At 39.7% G+C, this 18536-nt stretch overlaps 1 long non-coding RNA gene across 2 annotated transcripts; it reads right to left on the bottom strand.

Annotated features, from left to right (window-relative positions):
• Positions 1-288: 288 nt before the first annotated feature.
• On the bottom strand, positions 289-15676 carry LOC135443068 (uncharacterized). Of its 2 annotated transcripts, XR_010438797.1 has the most exons (5): positions 15594-15676; positions 7487-7598; positions 4455-4591; positions 3403-3570; positions 289-630 (listed from the first exon to the last, which is right to left on the bottom strand). It is a non-coding gene; the product is annotated as an uncharacterized LOC135443068 (long non-coding RNA). The 2 variants fall into 2 exon arrangements; XR_010438796.1 differs by lacking the exon at positions 289-630 and having other exon boundaries at positions 1267-3570.
• Positions 15677-18536: the final 2860 nt, after the last annotated feature.

The raw sequence follows: 18536 nt of genomic DNA, 5'->3' as shown, positions 1-18536 counted from the left end.
CTGTGGAATAACTTTGTTTTGCCACTTTTGGCATTTGTAGCAGCATCCAAAGATATGCTGCAATGTTTCTGGTTGTTGAGTTACTACAGAGCAAATCATCACCAGTAATTTTGGTGTGGAAGACTGAAGAAAAATAGGAAATTGCCAAATCAATCTAAAGAATATCATCTCAGGGTTTTGATCCAGGAAAGCATATAAGAAAGTGCATAACTCTGTGCACTTGAATAAATCCACTGAAAAGAACAGCATCTGCTCACAGTGTGTGAGGAACCAATTTAATTTCAAAATAATAATGCTCAACATTGTTTATTTTTATTTCTCGAACTGTCGGTTACGAATCTGGTATTTTATTTTGAATGGAAAAGTACCAGACGGGCTGCACATGCCTTGGCAGCAGCAGCACATGGCAGCACCTGCTCGGAGAAGGGCTCTGTTGCTGGGCAACCCCTGTAGGAAATAGAGAAGGATTCCATCATTGGGGCGATTTTACTGGCAGCCTATCAGCAAAGGGAAGATTTCCTCCTCCAACAGACTCTAAAGTGCTTCCCTTAGAGGGATGGTAACTCCTGCTGCTGGGGGAAGACCCTCCAGACTATCCAAAAATCTTCCTCTCTTCTTCTGAGGTGCAAACTAAACAGAGAAAAATGAATTTCAGATACAAATTTGCCAAATAAATGTGCATGCTATGCATTATTACAGGTATATACTACAGTCTCAAATTCAAACCCAGGGTGCAATTACAGAGAGAAGAAAGAAGGGAATTTCAGTCAAGGACCAAACCTTGAATGACTCATGACTTCCTTTCACCAGTATAATGCTATTTCTCTTGGGAATGATTGTGCAAGGTATTGCTTGCTAATAAAATGTAGTTGTTTAAAAATCCCTTTTTGGTTTTGTTTAGCTGAGGCTAATAACCTTAGAAGAAAATGTACATTTCCACTCAATATCACAATCAAAGCTGAAGTGTTACATGTTTTTATACCTATGCAGTAAACATTGTTTGTTAGGCAACAGAAACTTGTATTTTAGAGACTTCAGGCTTATGTTTCAGCTAGAGATAGATGCTTGTCCAAGCTTTCCAAAACAATCCTCAGCAATCTTTTATACCTACAAGCAGTATTTTAAAGAACAGATTGTTTATCTGTATGACGGATGTGTTCTGCTCTTTGATGAGCACAAATCAATACCATTGCTAATCAATTATGATCTCCAGGGTACAGGTACTGATTTCTTTCTGCAGAGGTTTTTGTTGGCTCCACTGGCTTCTGCAAGTCCATTTAGTTGGAAGATTAATTATAAAATAGCAATAGAAACAAAGAAATTTATTTCCTTCTTCTCTTCCAGCTCAAAGAACAGCCAAAATACAGCAAACACTTTTGAGAAAATTAGATTATATCATTTCAGATCACTTTTCTCTATAAATCATCTTGGACCTCAACAGACACGGACATGAAAATATTTCTGAATTTTCATGGACAATAAAGTACTGCAAAGAAATTTTGCGCCCAGTTCCAGCAGATCTGTTTCAGTTTTGTCTAGATCATTCCTTATACACACAGCTTTGGCTAAATGACCATATAGGATTCTATCTTAAAAGTTTAATAGAGTTCCTGTTGCCAGAGCCTGGGAGATGCATCACAGTAATTTGCCAGGATAGATGGACAGTGAGCTGGATCTGCTCAGAAGCACTGATTCATTTTTGCACAAGCAAAACAAGGCCAAACTCCAGCCTCTTCTAAACACTGAGATGTCCTGGTGCATCCCAGATCTCTGCCATGCAGTGTGGGCAAGCACAGCACGGGCATCCCTGTAAAATAACCACCAGCCAGAGGATGCCTTGGTTTTAAACCTTTCTCTCTGCCTGAGAAAGAATAGGTAGGCATGATCTGGCAGATGTCTGCCAGCTCAAGCTCCTCCAGTGTACAGGACAAGCACAACAGTGACACTGCACACAACTTCCCAGTCTCTCCTTAAACACAGCAATGCCACTGGAATGCATGCAGAGCTGAATCCAGATGTTTTGGCAAAATCCCCAAATGGAGATAACCTCATTAGCCAACCTGCTGGAGGGGCTTCTGCCCTGGTTTGAGTGGGAACTAGATTGAAGCCCTTTTAGTTTTCAAAAAGAATAAGGTTCAAGTGCTGTGATATTGCAAGGGAGAAATGATCAATTAGTCCATCAGTTTTCCTTACAAAGTTCTGGACATTCAGTTTGTAAAATCACAGTCTAAAAGTAAACATCAAGCAAGTTCAGTTCCTCTGTAGACAAAGCTGAAGCAGTGGGACATACAGGACATACTGAATCAGGCTTTTCTGGGGTTATGCCTGAAATCAAACACCCACTGGTCTGTTGTAGTAGGGAGAAATAGGAAAGATTTTTCACTGTCAACCAAGACTGGAAGCAACCACTGTAAGAACAGTGCTGGTGGTTTGTAAGGGTTTATCAAGTAATGCTGCCTTATGTAAAAGTGTCCTCTCCTCCAGCATCAACAGGAAGCTGTGGGATGTCTTTCTGCCTGGCTTGAAGGACTAGTTTTTGTAGTACTATCCTGTGCTGGTGCTTTTAAATTTAAATCACATGCAAAGCTGAGTGCTCTCTGATGATTAAGAGAATTTCCTTTTGAGTTCATAAGTTCATTTCATTCCAGAACAGGAAGCTGTTCTATTTACTTGTTTAATACAGCACCAGCATGATGAGCAGAACAGCTTTCTGGCTAAAAATGGAAAGGTTCAGAGAATAGCACTTTTCCTGAATGGCTGTTATGGCTCATACACCAAACAGCCCTGCACAGAGATGCTGGAGATGGTTCAGACCTTCAAACTGTAAAACTCTGTTAACTCAGATGAGTCTCATATTTTATTATTACAGACAAAACATACAGTTTAATTAAACATGCACCTATAAAATGTGTAGCTTCAGTTAACCCTCAGCTTTATTTTAAAAAACCTACCCAAGTAACTATTACAAAAAACATCGTGTAAAGAATTAATAGCTTTCAAGTCGTAAAACACCTTGGAGCTATGTAGTTTTCTCAATTTATAACAGCTCCAATTTGGAGCTCAGTTTCTGCTCATATCATCACTTAATCCTTCATCTTCTGTGCTCTTTGTCACTTGTCTATGCAATGTATGTTTAGACCCCTGAATAGATCTATTACCAGAGATGAAGTGAATTTCAACCTGTATGCCTCCAAACCCAAGGCTGGGTTTTAAACAAGGGAAATACAATATTTAAACAACACACATCAAGTGTTACAGTCAGAACATTAAGAGCAATGAAGCCAATGAAAGTAAATATTACTCTGGTTTTTGCATGGGTGCATATTTGAAAATCAAAGGAATTGAGCCACAGGACATTATTTTCCTATGTGCAACTAGATGTCTCAAGGATTTATCTTTTACCTTGGAACCCAGTGATTTTTTCTTTATTAATCAATGAAGTTGGAGTAGGGTGCTTTTCATCCTGATGCTGATATGACTTACAGCTTCTATCATCAAAATCTAAAGCATTGCTGTTTTGCAAACATATATTTGCATCCATTTAGCAAGGTCAAGAGACTTGATCTTCATCTGGGATAAAAAAAAAAGAAGAAAATGAAAATGCTACTGTTGTTTTGACTTAAGTAAGTGACCTGTCCAAGATACTATTCCAAGTACCTGCAGTATTACCCATCTACTATACATTGAAAGTACTTTTCCTGAAAACAAGAAGCATAGACTTCCTTTCTCCAAGGCTCTGCTTTTTATGGATAAGGCACTCTTAGACTATCCTCTTTCCAGATACTCATTCTTCAGCTTTTTCTCCTCAAAAAAACCAATATTTAAATTACAATAAATAATATTGAAAGGTGGGGTTTTTTTCAAGTAAAAAAGTTAGTCCAAATTAGTGGTTTATGGCTTTTTTGCCAATGGAATAATGCTGATTGACTCAAAGGATACCTCATCAAATATTTTTCTCATCAGCAAGCCCTCAGACTTCCAGTTAATGAAGATATTTAATTGAGTTTATCAGAATCAGGCAATACAGTTTATATGATAAGAGAGATTACTGCATTAATGAAAACTTGTTAATTGGCATTTGACAGATATTAAAGGAAACTCATTCCAAGGCTGTTTCTATCCCGTAGAAGGACCAGTCATTAAATTATCTGACATCAATATGACAGCAAGAAAAATCTATATGTTTACAACACAGGAACTCATCAGTTCTTCACCATTACCCTGAAGGCACATAAAATTTCTTTCCCAATCAAAATAAATGGCCAATTTTGAAAGTCATGTCCAGAACTATTTAAAGAAAAATTAAAACCCCCCCAAAAAAAACCCCAAAACAACAAAAAAAGGTTCCCACTGAATTCTGGTTGGTGAAAACATTTTTAGACAAAACCTGATTTCTTTCAGCATTTTATCAGTGTTTAATTTCAAACTTGTGAAAACAGTTTTTATTGATTTACCTTCCCTCTGGTGTGCCTTTTACAAACCAATGATCCACATCCAAGCACAGGGACACAATCGTAGTGTTGGATAAAATCTGTGTTTTTCTTGCCCTCGACTGCCATTTCACACCAGGCCCTCCTGATCCACCACTTTCCTAGGAGATGTGAGAATTACAACTGGCTGGGATGAAGGGCAGATAGAGATTTTTCCACCCAAACAGAAAACAAATTGTTAGAATGATCCCAAAGGAGAACAGAAATCCGTAAGAGAAGCAATTTTTTCTCCCTCAGTGTTTCACATAGGCAAACAACATTTTCAGCCAGTTAAGTCCTAGCTTGTGTATATTCAGAAATAAACTCAGTTCCCAGAGGCAACCTACCCTCAAGAGCTTCAGTTTTAGGTTCAAGAGGTAGTAAGACACAATACCTAGGGACAGGTAGAACCTGCAATGATCACAACCACTTTAATGAAAACAAATGTTTTATACTGCATTTAAATGGGGTGAAATTTTACTCCTAAATTTGGCTTAGGCTTTTGTTTGAATATCAATAATATTCTAAAGTTATTTAAGTTTAACACAACTTAGCAATTTTGGTTTTTATACATGCAGTTTGAAAATGAAAGACACACTTATGCTTCATGTGTTTAGAGACAGATTAACACTGAAGTCTTGTCCAAATCTTGCTTCTAGAAAAGGGCCAAACTTGTTTTGGGTTCCTGGTGTACACGGCCTGTGTCCATCCTTATTTATGCAACACCTGACTGACATTTTTGTTTGTTTTGCGAAGAACAGTATCAGCAAGAGAGGGACTGTATTTTCTGAAAGCTATAGCATAAAATTCACAAAGTACTGCATAAAAAAAATTTATCATGATCTCAACAGCTCTGTATTTGCTGTAGAATTGTTTTTGCTTTTTCCTATTTTCATCTCTCTGCTTTTTCTTAGAAGAGTAACTAGGATACTGCTTGAAGACTACCATTTTTATCAAGATTTCCTAGAAGTCTGGCATTCATAGAAGCCCTTACAAGGTCATATTCAAAGAACCTTACCTCTCTCTGCTATCTCTTTTACATACATATTTGGCATTTCAAACCATGAACAGACAGATCATCAGCAAGGTATTTTAAAACTTATTCTAAGAAAATATCCAAGAATGTAAGACCTTTCTAGCAACATCTCTCTTTTCTGTTTGGCTGTGCGAAATGAGTTTTATTTTCAGTTGGACAGTGGGAGCAGCAAAAAGTTGCATGCTCACATAAAGAAGATAAAATTTTAAGAACTTGAAGTATTTTCTTTTTGGGAATGAAAGTATTCCATCATACATTTAGTTTCATTCAAAACATGCCACTTGACTCTGCTGGAATCCCTAGACATCCAGGCTTGTTACCACTGACTCTGTATTCTAACCCAGAAGCACAGGGTTAGATCATTCAGAGGGAAATTTGTTGCACTGGAGGGAAAGGCAACACTACTATTCCCTTGAGCTCTGTTGATTTAGATCCTTTTTCTATTTCTACCCTTCCTTCCTCCTACGCACCCTGAGCAAACTATTTTGGTTTGACCATAATGCACAGCTCATTTGGGGTAACAAAAGACCAGGATTTCACCAAATATATTCTTCTCTGGAAAATATTCAGCATCTCCTGAAGAGAGTGCCCAAGAGGGGTCTCCAAAGATGTGATGGCTTAACAGCTCAAAAATGTGAAGGTCTCACAGACATGAGCAACCCTGACCTTAACTTGATCAGCCTATACATACCCATGAAAGAAAAGAAGTGACATCTTTGGGGAGAAGGGCACTGAAGGGCAGAGGGACTGAGCCTTCTTTAAATATTATGGTGTTTGGGGAAAAAATCCTCTGTAACAAGGGTTAACACAGTGATAAAATAATTCTTTTAGGTGTTGTTTTACAGAATTCTTCTTCTCTTCAGCCTTATGAGCACTGCTGGAAAAGCTGAATTATGATTTTGTTATTTTCCAGTTCCTCAGCGGTTTCCCTTTTCCCTGGAGTCATATCATTTGCAATCAATATCCATGAGAGAAACCCTTCAGTAAAGCTTACACTGAGAACATGCAGGATTGACTCCTTCAAGGCTTTCCACAGGTACCAGTCCCTCCTGCTGAGCTCAGGAAGGAGACATATCAAGTGGAAAGAATAATGTTCCAAGAGATTTTTTTTTTAAAAAGGAATAAGGTAAGATATTGGCACACATTTTATATCTGTTTTAGTTTAACAATTAAGGTAAACCAAACAAAGGCTTATGGCACCATATGCTAAAAATAAAGAAATTAGCATTAACAAAATGATACAATTTCTACTGGGAAAGCATATCCATTGCTATTGCTGCATTTTATGCATGCAGATACAGACAGATCTCATCAGTGGCTGAAGCCATGCTGTGTCAAAGACTAAAATATTTCTTTTGTTAGATTCCAGGGATGTAGCAAAGGCAAGTTTTTCTGGGATGTTATAAAATAACATCTTACAATGAAGGTAAGAGGTTCCCTTTTCTGTGCTCCTACTAATAATGCTTTAGAAGGATTAAATCCTCTGTAACTCAAACACTGAGCTATGCTGTGAGTATGATGGCAAACCTGGCTCCAAATGTGGTGGTTTTGTATCTCAATATGACACGTCATGATTGTAACTCTAGCTTTAGGATTTCACAGCCTTGTCTTTGTTCTGCCAGTAAAGAGAAGCTGTGGGTTTCCAGATGTCTGACAGCCATTTGAAAGTCAATTTGCTGTTGTTAATGCCTATTTCTCCAGAGTTGCTTCTCACAGTATTAGCAAAAGGGACAGCAACAAATGTGAGGCACAGCATTCTCAGTGGCCCATGAAAGGGAAGCGAAGGGGAGCTTCACAGGTCGTTACCAGCCATCCTGCATTTCCACTTGGCAGGATGTGGACACACACAGATGAATTAATTTGTAGGCAGGGCAAAAATCACTGAGAGCTCAACTGGCTTAAAAAAGATTCCCTGGAAGAACAGAAAAATAAATTTGTGCCCTTGATTTATCCCTAAGACTTATTTAATCGTTTTACTTACTGTATTTCAACACTTCCATGTTTTTCTCCATACTGTTGTTTAGCCACGCCCATCTACTGCACTTTATCTTTTAGGAATGAATTGAAACCAACATCTCTGCCTCTTCCTCTGCCTGTAAAATAAAAGAACAAAGTAAAAAAAAATATATATATAAATAGTTATAACTGAGCTTTACCTATCACATCCTTTCTGTTCTGCAAAAAGACTCTGCCTTCGCCAAGGCAGGGGTAACACTGTATTCAGTTTCTTTTATGGTAAGAATTCATATTTGTAAAATTCACCACAAGATCCATTTTGCTTCTTGCCAAAGGAATACACTCTATGATACAAGCTGGCTTTTATTTTAAGCTGTATTTCTTGTTTACATAGTATGAAGTAAACTTAAAATGAAAGAGCATAACTGGATGTAATGATTCTGCTGAGCTTGGTAGAGAGGCCAAAAAAAAGGCCTACGGTAAGAAGCAAGGATTGACCAGGTCACTTCAGAAATTCAAAGAGATTATTATGAACAAGTTATTCTAGTTTTAAATTATCCTTCAGTCTCTTTCCAGGCCATGTTTGGCTATTCAGTGTTTGATTTTCACACACAACCAAGTGCATTATCTATATTTTGTGCCTTTTAACATCACTCACGCAGCCCATGTAGGACACCACGTAACACCAATGCAGAAGAGAAGATAATTCTGCATCTCAAGAGAAGAATGTGGGAGACAAGAAATCCTGCTCACTCCTGCTCACCAGAAAGCCCTCTGGGAAAGGTTCAGCTAACACAGAGGTAAAATCCAGGTAATGTAAGCAGAGAACAGGGCGTATGGCTGGCAGTGCTTGCCTTGTGGTGAGCCAGTGATTGGCTGAGGAGACGCATGGATATCGCGTGATCAGAGCTCTGATTGGGTGAAGGGATGCACGAACGGTGACGCTGCAGTGGCAGGCAGCCAATGAGGGCTTCTCTGGGTTACCTTGAGAACATAAAAGGGCCCAGTTTGTTGCAACAAATGATCTTCTTCAGAGCAAGGAAAGAGTGGTTTCTTTAAAGACTGTCTCAAAGCAGTTCCACATCTGCAACAGGAGCAAGGAAGCTCTGGCAGGAGCATCTGGAAACTGAGCAGTGAGATTTCTCCTGAGGAAAATAAGGATCCAGTTGTACAAATGGCAGAGAGCCAATGCAGGAGGTTCTGCACAACCTGAGACTCAGACTGGCTCTACCCAAAATCTGCATCAGTTTTCTGACATCCACAACTGATGGGAAACCAGCAAAACACCACCACAGATGCTGTCTGTAGTCAGAGATGACAAATTGAATCATGATTTTAAAGGGTTAAGATTTTAGCTGAGGGTTAGAACCAATTCATACTGAAGTTAGGTATACTGATGATAGGTTAATGATTATTAGATGCTTAAGCTAATTGTTAGATTATGAGCTCATTTGTAGAAAGAAGCAGAGCAAGTGCACCATTATAGGAACATGCTGAAACAAATAGAACAATACTCAACACTTGGATTCTATGTTAATCCATCACAAAGCAGGGGGCCTTGGATGGTGCCAGAGGGTCACAGAGACCTGATGAAGACCTTCCTGACTTCATCCCTGGGACCACTGACCCAATTCAAGACCACCAGCCCAACTCAAGAGAAGAATTGCACAAGCATAAAGGACTAATAACCTCATTTTAATACAAAGTGGGGGCGGGAGGTGCTGGGGTTACACATATGTGTTATTTTGGGAAATAAATAGAAGGCAAAGAACCTTGTGTGGTGTGGTCACACATTTTGGGGATGACTTCCCCCCACTGTGCTGCCGGCTGGCATCATAAAAATAACTATTTTCTATCTTTAATTAGTTAGAGAGTCTTTGTCCACAATCTTCAGTTTTAATGATTCAAAAAATATTTAAAAAATTAAATTTTGAATTAAATCTGTGGCTAGTTTGAAGAAAGATTCACATTTGTCTTCAATATTTTAGAGAAGCTCTCCTATCTCAAGAGGCCTTTGGGTTGTTTGAAGACTTTTCATTAATCTTTCTATAGCTTCTTCTGTTAAACATTAATAATCCCAGGTCTGGCTACGTGTGAGCACAAGAATACCAACCTAGCCAACAAAAGATTTTCATGGGTGGGAGCTGTACTGACTGATTTTTTCTTACTGAAATTGGGATTTGGGGGCAAATGCTGGCTATTGGGCTAAAAAAATGCTGGATGTGTTTAGGAAATATGGTGTTTCATTTAACCATGAAACAGCCAAGAAAGAGCCAGTGCTATTTTATAGTACTTTATCCAAGAATTCACAGAAATGCAATGTTTAAGACTGATGCCTTCTGCTATAAATGTGAAACCTTTTTCAGAAAAGAGGCCCAGTTATTTTAAAGAGACTGTACAAAGCAAAGGCTGGCCATAAGAGCTCTTGGTTCCTTGGGCTGTTTGTTTAAAACAAGGTTTACAGTATAAAGCAAAAATACAAAAATGCCTGTGTTTGGAAAACAACTTAAGGGAAGACAAGGAACAGCAGGATTCCTTCTAATGTTGTTCCTTCTTTATATGGCTCTTCAAAAATGTAGTAAAGAAAATCTGTAGTAAGGATATCCTATATAATTTCTCTTTTTTAAGCAGCCAAAGGAACCATTTTGTGTCATCACTTCCCAGATTTTCAACATTCCTTAGTAAGTAAGTTGAGACAAGGAGAGATCCTTACTATGATCCTACTCTTTTGGGTTCCAAATAATTTGTCACATAATCATTTCTGGCTGAAAAAAAAAAATTAGATGTTGAAATGAAAAAATTTTGAATATAGCATGGAAAACATAAACACACACTTTGATCACTAGCTGATGCAATGGATTATCTCTCCAAGTATAATTTGAATATTAGACTTACATATGCTTGCTCACCCTCAGGCCCATAAGAAGTTTAACTACTTAATAATATTACCTTCCAAAATGGAATTTCCTGAATCAGACAAGACAGGAAAAAATGAGGAAACAAAGTTTTCTTTACTACTGAATACTACAAATCCTGTGTGTCATTTTGGCCATAAGAATCTGAGTTTTGTCTTGTTTTAATTTATGGCACAAAACAGAAGTCACATAAACACTGTCTTTCTCTTCAGATGACAGTTCAAGTGACAGAGTTTGAGCAGCTCAGGTTTAGATCTGGTTTATGGGAAAATATTTCACACAGTACATCAGCTCTGCCACAAGCAGTGTACAGAGACTGAAGGCTGTCAGAATCCAGGTTCCTGAGCTGCTCTAACCAGGTTCATGTCCTCTGGATCCACAGAGACAAATCTGAGACCTGGCTTTTAGACCTGGCTTAGTGTGAATCAGGATCTTGTCTGCCTGCCTTTCCATAGACGGGAGCCTGGCTGTCCCTGTGTCCCCAAGAAAGCAATCTTCTCTTCACAAAAAGACTGAAAAACTATAGTGTAAGGTTCACCTTGATGGAATTTCAGAGAGTCCAGACATGAAATTCTTTAATGTAAAGAAAACTACAAGTCTTTCAGGACTGATAATCAGAAGAAAAAAAAAAAAAAAACACAAGAGGAACATAATTAACTATAGCTACTTCCATCGGCAGCACTGCTATTAATTAATGTTGCCAAAACATGAAACTGCAGTCATTAAAAAGTTGCAAACACAGCTTCAGTGCAGGCAGGCAATGCCCTGTTCAGTGGAGCTTTTAGTGGTTTAACCTTCATGCAGCATAAACATACAAACGAACCATTAAGTGATGCTCAGGTTAATAAGGATCTAAAAGAGAAGGAAGAAGTTGGCTTCTTTCCTAGTTTTACAGGGAAGATAGCCTTTGGCATGGAAAGGATGGGGCAGACCTGCACTGGGAAGTAATTTAGCTGTGGGGACATGCACTGAGCCCCACAGGTCAGGGACGAGGAAGGACATTTTGTCTTCTTTTGAAGACAACAGATAAAACTAGCAGGAACACAAACTTGTGGAATCCTAGGAAAGAGAGATTTATGCAAATATAAGCCATGTTTTACTTAGAATTAAGCTTCTGCAATTATTTACTCCCTGCTTAAACTGTACAAAGAATTATGTCAATTAAATAAAATCCACTGTAATGCAAAGTTTTCCTGTCACAGTATTTTCTCTGGGGGCTGCTTGTGGCAGGAGCATTTCAGGTATTTGCACCCTTAAAAAAAACACCTATTTATTCTTTATTCCAGTCTCAGCAATCTTTAGCTGAAGGCAAATGGGAGGAAAAGGATACATGGATGCATAATGATTACAAAGTTCCAGGAAAGTATCAACTTTATCACTTTTCCTGGGGAAGGCAAAAAACAACCCTTCATTTTTACCAAGCCAGATATAATTACTGCAGTTCTGTTTGTTCAGTTTTATTGGAAATTCTTTTGAAAACCTCAGTAGGAAGGAGAAGAAGAGATGGCCTTTCACCAAAAGCTAGGAGAACTGAAAAAATCTGCATAAAAAGGAATGTACTAGAAGTCTGCAAGCTGGCCTCCCACCTCTTTGAGCCTAATTTGGTAGCAGAGAAACAGAAAAATAGTGGTCCTTGAAAACTCAAAAAGTTCAGATTATTACACCAGTTCTGCCTACCTGTTCTTATCTTGTTGTATTTCATATTTCTAGAGTCCCATACTGTTGCAATCATATTTCTAAAGTCTCGTACCCTCTCAGCCATATTTCTTGGGGCAGTTCTTCACAGCACAGACTTCTTCTGCTTGTTGCTGCTTCTTAGTCAGGACTCCTTCCAGGCTCTCCCTGACCGGCCAAGCCCAGCCCCTTTTATCCTAGTTATCTTCACTAGCTACAGCTGCAGCCCAATTAAGGACATCGCAGCTGCAGCCTATCAAAAACAACCAGGGCTTATCAGGGCAAGGCCTACATACAGATATTCAATACACAATACAGATATTTTACTAGGACTCCTACTATACCTACCTTCCACAATTTCAGACTTCTTGGAAATGATCTTCCATGGAATTTATGCCAACCTACGTGGCCAGGTGACCTGCTTGTGGGTGGGACACAACTTAGCAGCATTACCTCCCTCCAGCCAAAAACCAGGCCGTGCAAAACCAACACACAGTCTCATGGAGAAATGCCATCCCTGCCAGGGAACTGAAGCATGGCAAAGATTAGTTGTTGAAAATCACAGCTGTAGCAGAGTCATGAGCAAAGGCAAATCACATCCCAGGTGATTGTCCTATTCATTCAGCTATCCTATTAACAATCACATATTTGGTGAGGAAAATGAGGGTAAAATATTGAGGGGAAGAGATAGTAATAGAAAGAAAGGGACCATGGAAAAGAAAGAGTTATCATCAATTTTACTGTGTAAAATTTTACTGATTTTACTGTGTAACCAGGCAATTGCTTTCCATTTTACCTGCTTGAAAGTGTCCCCTGATTGCACACCTAAATTGGCATTTGGGGCACGTTTTCATTATTTATTACTGCTGCAGTAAGTGGGAGTTATCTGGGAATGGGAAGTGCTACTTGATGAGGGAGAAACACCTGGCAGAAAAGACAGTGAGATAAAAACACCGCTGGTTACTGGTTTGAGAGCATGTCCTGTAAATAGGTTAAACACTGATCCCTGGGCAGCTGCTTCCGAACAGTGTGAGCATAGGTAGCTCCAGGCACTGCTTAACTCAAACTGAGGCTCTGGGACTCAAATTTTTATTCTGGGGAAACAGCTCACAGTTTCAGGCACTTAGGCTTCAAAAACTCAGGCCAAACTCAAATAGAACACACACACACAAAAAAAAACCAAAACAGAAAAGAGGAAAAGGAGAACTGGTCATCCTGCAAAGTAAACTAGAGCTACAGTCCCTTGGGTATCTCATAAACAGGGTTGTCAACAGACACCTTTGAAACTAAAAAAAAAAAAAAGCTGTGTTTAAAAAGCTATATTAATTATAATTTTTAATCTATTAATATATATCATAATAATTAATTAGACTGTTCCTGCTCCCATTTTAACCAAGTTTCCCTTTGCAATAAACTCCAAAAATCTAGATATTTAACTACCATCTTCCAAGACAACACTATTATTATAATATAGAAAACGCAGATTTAGAGAGCTAATAATAACATATAACCTATGCTTTCTTGAGCAAAAAGAATAACTTCATAATATATTGCTCACAATAAAGAGTAAGCTTCCAATTTTGTGCTGCAGCATTAATTACTGAGGTGAGAGGATTAAAGCAATCATGTGAGATTAAGATTCTTCTGAATCACAGTGAAGATAGAACACATCTCCTGAATAAACAAATTATTTTACAGGCAGTGAAATGAGCAGGAAATCTTCAGTGATGCCTGCCTCTAACAGTTCTCCATATGACTCCTTGTGTGCAAGCCCAGGGGAGAACAACTGATGGCAGAGTGATTATTTCAACTTCCCATTTTATTATTCTGCAGCTTTTCCTGGAGCAAAGGGATATTAACTATTCCATCTCTCCTCTGTGCTGCAGAGTAATTAGGCTTCACATCACCATGTAATACATATGTAATTAATAATTTTTTATTGCAAAAGCGTATTTGATCTGAAATGCTGAAAAATAGCATGCTGAAGAGAAAGGACTTAGCGTATTACTGCTGGGGGAATGATACACTTCAAATAATTGATGTAAAATAAAATTGCCATCAAGAAAGCAATGCAATAACCATGGGCTCTCATAGATGAAAGACCAAGATGAGAGCTCTGCCTCTTTCAGTGAGAGTATTTCCACCAATTTTGGTGGATTGTGCCATTTTCCTGCGCAGATCAGGGGAGAGCCCTCAACAGGGTAGCACAAGCCCGTGTTACCAGAGCTGGCCCATTCTGCTCTTTGGCTAATTCTGCCTGTTAGGAGCCAGCTCTTTAACACAGAAACATTTTGCCCATAGTGGAAACAGTTTGTGAAGGCCCTAGGCTCTGGAGGAATTTGCTGCAGGCTGCCTCAAGAAAGTTGTTTTCTCTGGGGTGGCAGAAAAATTCACATCCATAGTGCTCACGGTCTTCATGTGCCTTCCCAAGCCCATCCTGAAGTCACCAACAGCCCAGTAGTGACTCCACCTTCATGCCTTTGAATGCTCAACCTTGACTTCACACTCTAGTCTGCTGAGGAGAGCAAGGAATGGATCAGAAATCCTCAGAGGGGTCATGTTGCTGAGGCATGACCTATGTAGGATGGGTAACCAGGAGGATTACTGGTCTTGGAGCAATGGCCCAGCACCAGGGCAACAGCAGGTGGGAGAAATGAAGGAGCTCTCTGAGGATGGGGTGTGGGAGCAGAGACACCATCAGGAGTAGAAGCAGGCAGGCAGCCCCAGCTCTAATGCCAGAGAGAAATGTTGACCCCAGAGCTATTATGGATCAGGGCTAAGGAGATGAGCACCACACTACCAGCCAACTCTCACACCAAAAACTTTTGTCCTTTAGGGTGTTAGTCAGCTTCATTAGCAGTTTGTTTCTAAGAATCCCTGCTATCCTAGAAACATTACAAGGAATCAATATTTAAAAAAAAAGTTTAAAAAGAAGGCTCTGAAATATTAACTTTCTCTCCAAAATGCAGAGAGAGGATAAAACTTCATGTTTACATGCCATTTACAGAAATAGCTCTCATTTTCATTAGCTGAAAAACTCTTTGTTTTGCCAGGCTCTGCAGAGATCCTGAAATGCACCATTATTATTAGGTGACAAGAACAGGGCCAAGCATGAGAGAAACTCTTCATCCTCTGAATTTTAGAAGTGCTTTTTTTCAAGTCATGGAGCTAAATGTTCCTCCTAGAAAGATTAGTAAAATAAACATACTGGGGTTTTTTTCAGACCTGGGAGGTAGACAGTGCTGTACAGCATCTGTTCCTTGCCCTGCAAAAGGCACTCCTTCCATTCCCCTGTGGTGAGCAAGGCTTGCCCATGCCCACTTAAAACACAGAGCTTCTGCCAGGAACTTCTATTTAGCCCTGGTGTTTCTCCAAAGTTTCATACAACAGAGAAACAGCTGCTGCCTAGAGGTAACAACACAACATTTTGCTCTTTAGAAAATACCAGCTAATAAGAATGTAGGTACTCCTTGAAAAGTTGTTTGTTGTATTCATATTTCTAGAGTCCCATACTGTCACAATCATATTTCAAAAGTCCCATACCTTCACGGTGATATTTCTTGGGGGCAGTTCTTCACAGCACAGACTTCTGCTTGCTGCTCCTTCTTAGTCAGGGCTCCTTCCAGGCTCTCCCTGGCCAAGCCCAGCCCCTTTTATCCTGGTTATCTTCACTAGCTACAGCTGCAGCCCAATTAAGGACATCGCAGCTGCAGCCTATCAAAAACAACCAGGGCTTATCAGGGCAAGGCCTATATACAGATATTCAAATACAATACAGATATTCAAATACAATACAATATAGATATTTTACTAGGACTTCTACTATATTTGTTAAGAGAACATTCTTGTTATTAAGAAAAAAATAGACATAAATTATATTATAATTATGTTTAAATCCTTATATTATGCTTGCTGTGGTGCCTTAACTTGTTAGAGGACAAGATCTCATCTGTATATCAAATCAAAGCCACTGGAGGCTGAGCTGGCTCTGGAAGAAGAGATCACAGAATCAGAGAATAGCCTGGGTTGGAATGGACCTTAAAGATCATCCAGTTCCAATAACCATGTGAATTTGAACTGCAAACAAGACACGTACCTCTCCAGAGGAACAGAGAGATCCTACCTACTCTGGTACTTGCCTTTTGCCCTGGCACCACTGACCCTCACCAACCTCCTCACAGCACTGGGAATGGGGAGCTTACACAAAAAAAAGCAGCAACAAATTGCTGTTAGTGACAACAAATACAGTCCTTTATTTCTGAAACTCTGTGAGAGTTCCTAGTTATTTTTTCACTGTTTTCACTAGAAGAGCTAAACAATGTTTAAGGCAATGAATCATAGAATAACCTGGGTCGGAAGTGACGTTAAAGCTCATCTTGTTTCCATCCCCCTGCCATGGGCAGGGACACTTTCCACCAGACTAGGTTGCTCCCAATATTTGATCTAAACCTGCTGTTTGTCAGTTTGAAGCCATTCCCCCTTGCCTTGTCACCCCCAGCCCTTGTAAATAATAGTGTCTCTCCATCTTTCTTTTCAGCTCCCTTCAGGTACTGGAAGGCCACAATCAGGTCACCCCAAAGCCTTCTCTTCTCCAGGCTGAACAACCCAAATTCTCCCAGCCATTCCTCATACAAGAGGTGTTCCATCCCTCTGATCTACCTGGTGGCCTCCTCTGGACTGGCTCCAACAGATCCATGTCCTTCCTATGCTAGGTCCTCAGAGCTCTCCTTTGATTTATAACTGCTAATGAATTAACCCCCTATGATATGAAGCAATATGCTCCATATACTCCAGTGAAATACATGATACTCCATAGTCCAGTGCAATATATGATGTTTGATTCAGCCTGGAGGTCTTAGCAGGAGACCAGGGACTGCAAAATTCAAGAGTTTTGCAGCAGGACCCATTTTTGAGGCACAGATGTGCATATGTTTCAACAGACACTGGAATGCATGAGGTACCTGCCAGATGTGTGTTATGGAAAACTTAGGCAAATTAATTATACTGTCTCAAAAGTTTACCATCTAGAGATTGTAGAGCTGACCATTTTGATGTCCTAACAGTTCCCAAAGATGGATGCAGATGCTCAGAGCTGTGGCCATTCATTTCAGGCTCCACCTATGCTGTCACCTGACTGCAGGAGAGCAAGGACAGGCAGAGCTGCTGCTAAAGGTCGGCCTGCACTCCCCTTTCTTACTTGTGGAGCATTGAAGAAGCAAATGGCAGAGATTTAATTGCCTTTTTAAATTGCAAAGGTTGAAAATACCAGCTCATCAAATTGATATAAAATGAGTAGGCATATTTCTGAAAATTTTTTTTATTCAGTAGATCCCACTTTGTTTAACCCAACTTCATCATGCTTGATTCTAGGCCAGAATTATTCGGTTGCAGACACAACCAATCCCAGTTGTCCTATTTCATTTATGAAAATTCTCACCAAGTATCATAACATATCTCTCACCATAACTCTTGTTTGAACTACCAAGATCAAAAAGACTCTTTATTACCCATGGATAGAGAAGCGCTCTAAAACATCAGTGAATCTTGAGCTCCAACTAGTGGGATGCTTTGTTTTCTCTCATTTCCCATAAAGCCAAGATCTAAGCTCTCAATCGGCCTCTTTTATTTTCCTTATTTGTGTCAGAAGGATCCCCATCCCAGCTTACCACTTTTGAAGATCAGGCTTCAAAAGGAACTGTCTGCAGCAGCTAGAGACAGAGCAAACATAGGTTGGGCTCCTGATCTCTTTTTAAATATCCATGACAGGTGTGGAAGGTATGGGAACATCAGGATGCACTCTACTGGTTTCAAAGATAAGCATCAATAAACTTCCACGTGTATGTTGTGACTTTTCCCATGATTCCTGATCAATGGGTCAATATTACCTTTCTGAAATATTCCAGTCCTTGGGACTCAGCATTCCCTCTCTGCACCACATCACCAGTCAGTTTGTCTGCAAACTCACAGAAGCTAACCAAAATTAGGCTCAACTATGAACACCAGCAACCAAAGGGGAATGTGGATTTTAACTTTAGATTTTTCAGTGGCAGTCAGTATTGACTCCTGCCAATCTGTCCCACTGCCATGTCTCCCATTCATTTTGCCATCCTATGGGTGCCACACACCAACCTAGCAGAACCAGGGAGCAGCCACTGGTACAGTGGGGAAGACTCATGGCTGGGGAGAGGGAGACCACTCCAGTAGGGAAGGCTTCCTCAACTGCCCTAGTTTGATTGTATTACATAGCAAGACCTGCTGAAAATTTGTTTTATTCTCACAGTCTCCCAGATACACCAGGAACCATTTATAACTCACTACAGCCTCTTGAAGATGAAGGTGAATATACTGCAATAGCATAGCTGTGTATCTTACAAAAAGGTCCAGAGTCTGGTGTTAAGAAGCCTCTTATGGTTTATCTCAAGGTTCATTATGTGCACACACCTATCAGCTGATTTCCCAAGCCTGAATCAGTGCGATTTCTGCCAG

This window comes from Zonotrichia leucophrys, chromosome 1 (genome assembly GCF_028769735.1).
Source record: "Zonotrichia leucophrys gambelii isolate GWCS_2022_RI chromosome 1, RI_Zleu_2.0, whole genome shotgun sequence".
NCBI lineage: Eukaryota > Metazoa > Chordata > Aves > Passeriformes > Passerellidae > Zonotrichia > Zonotrichia leucophrys.
The sequence above is the reverse complement of the archived record's forward strand: the minus strand, read 5'-3'. Positions and strand labels throughout refer to the sequence as shown.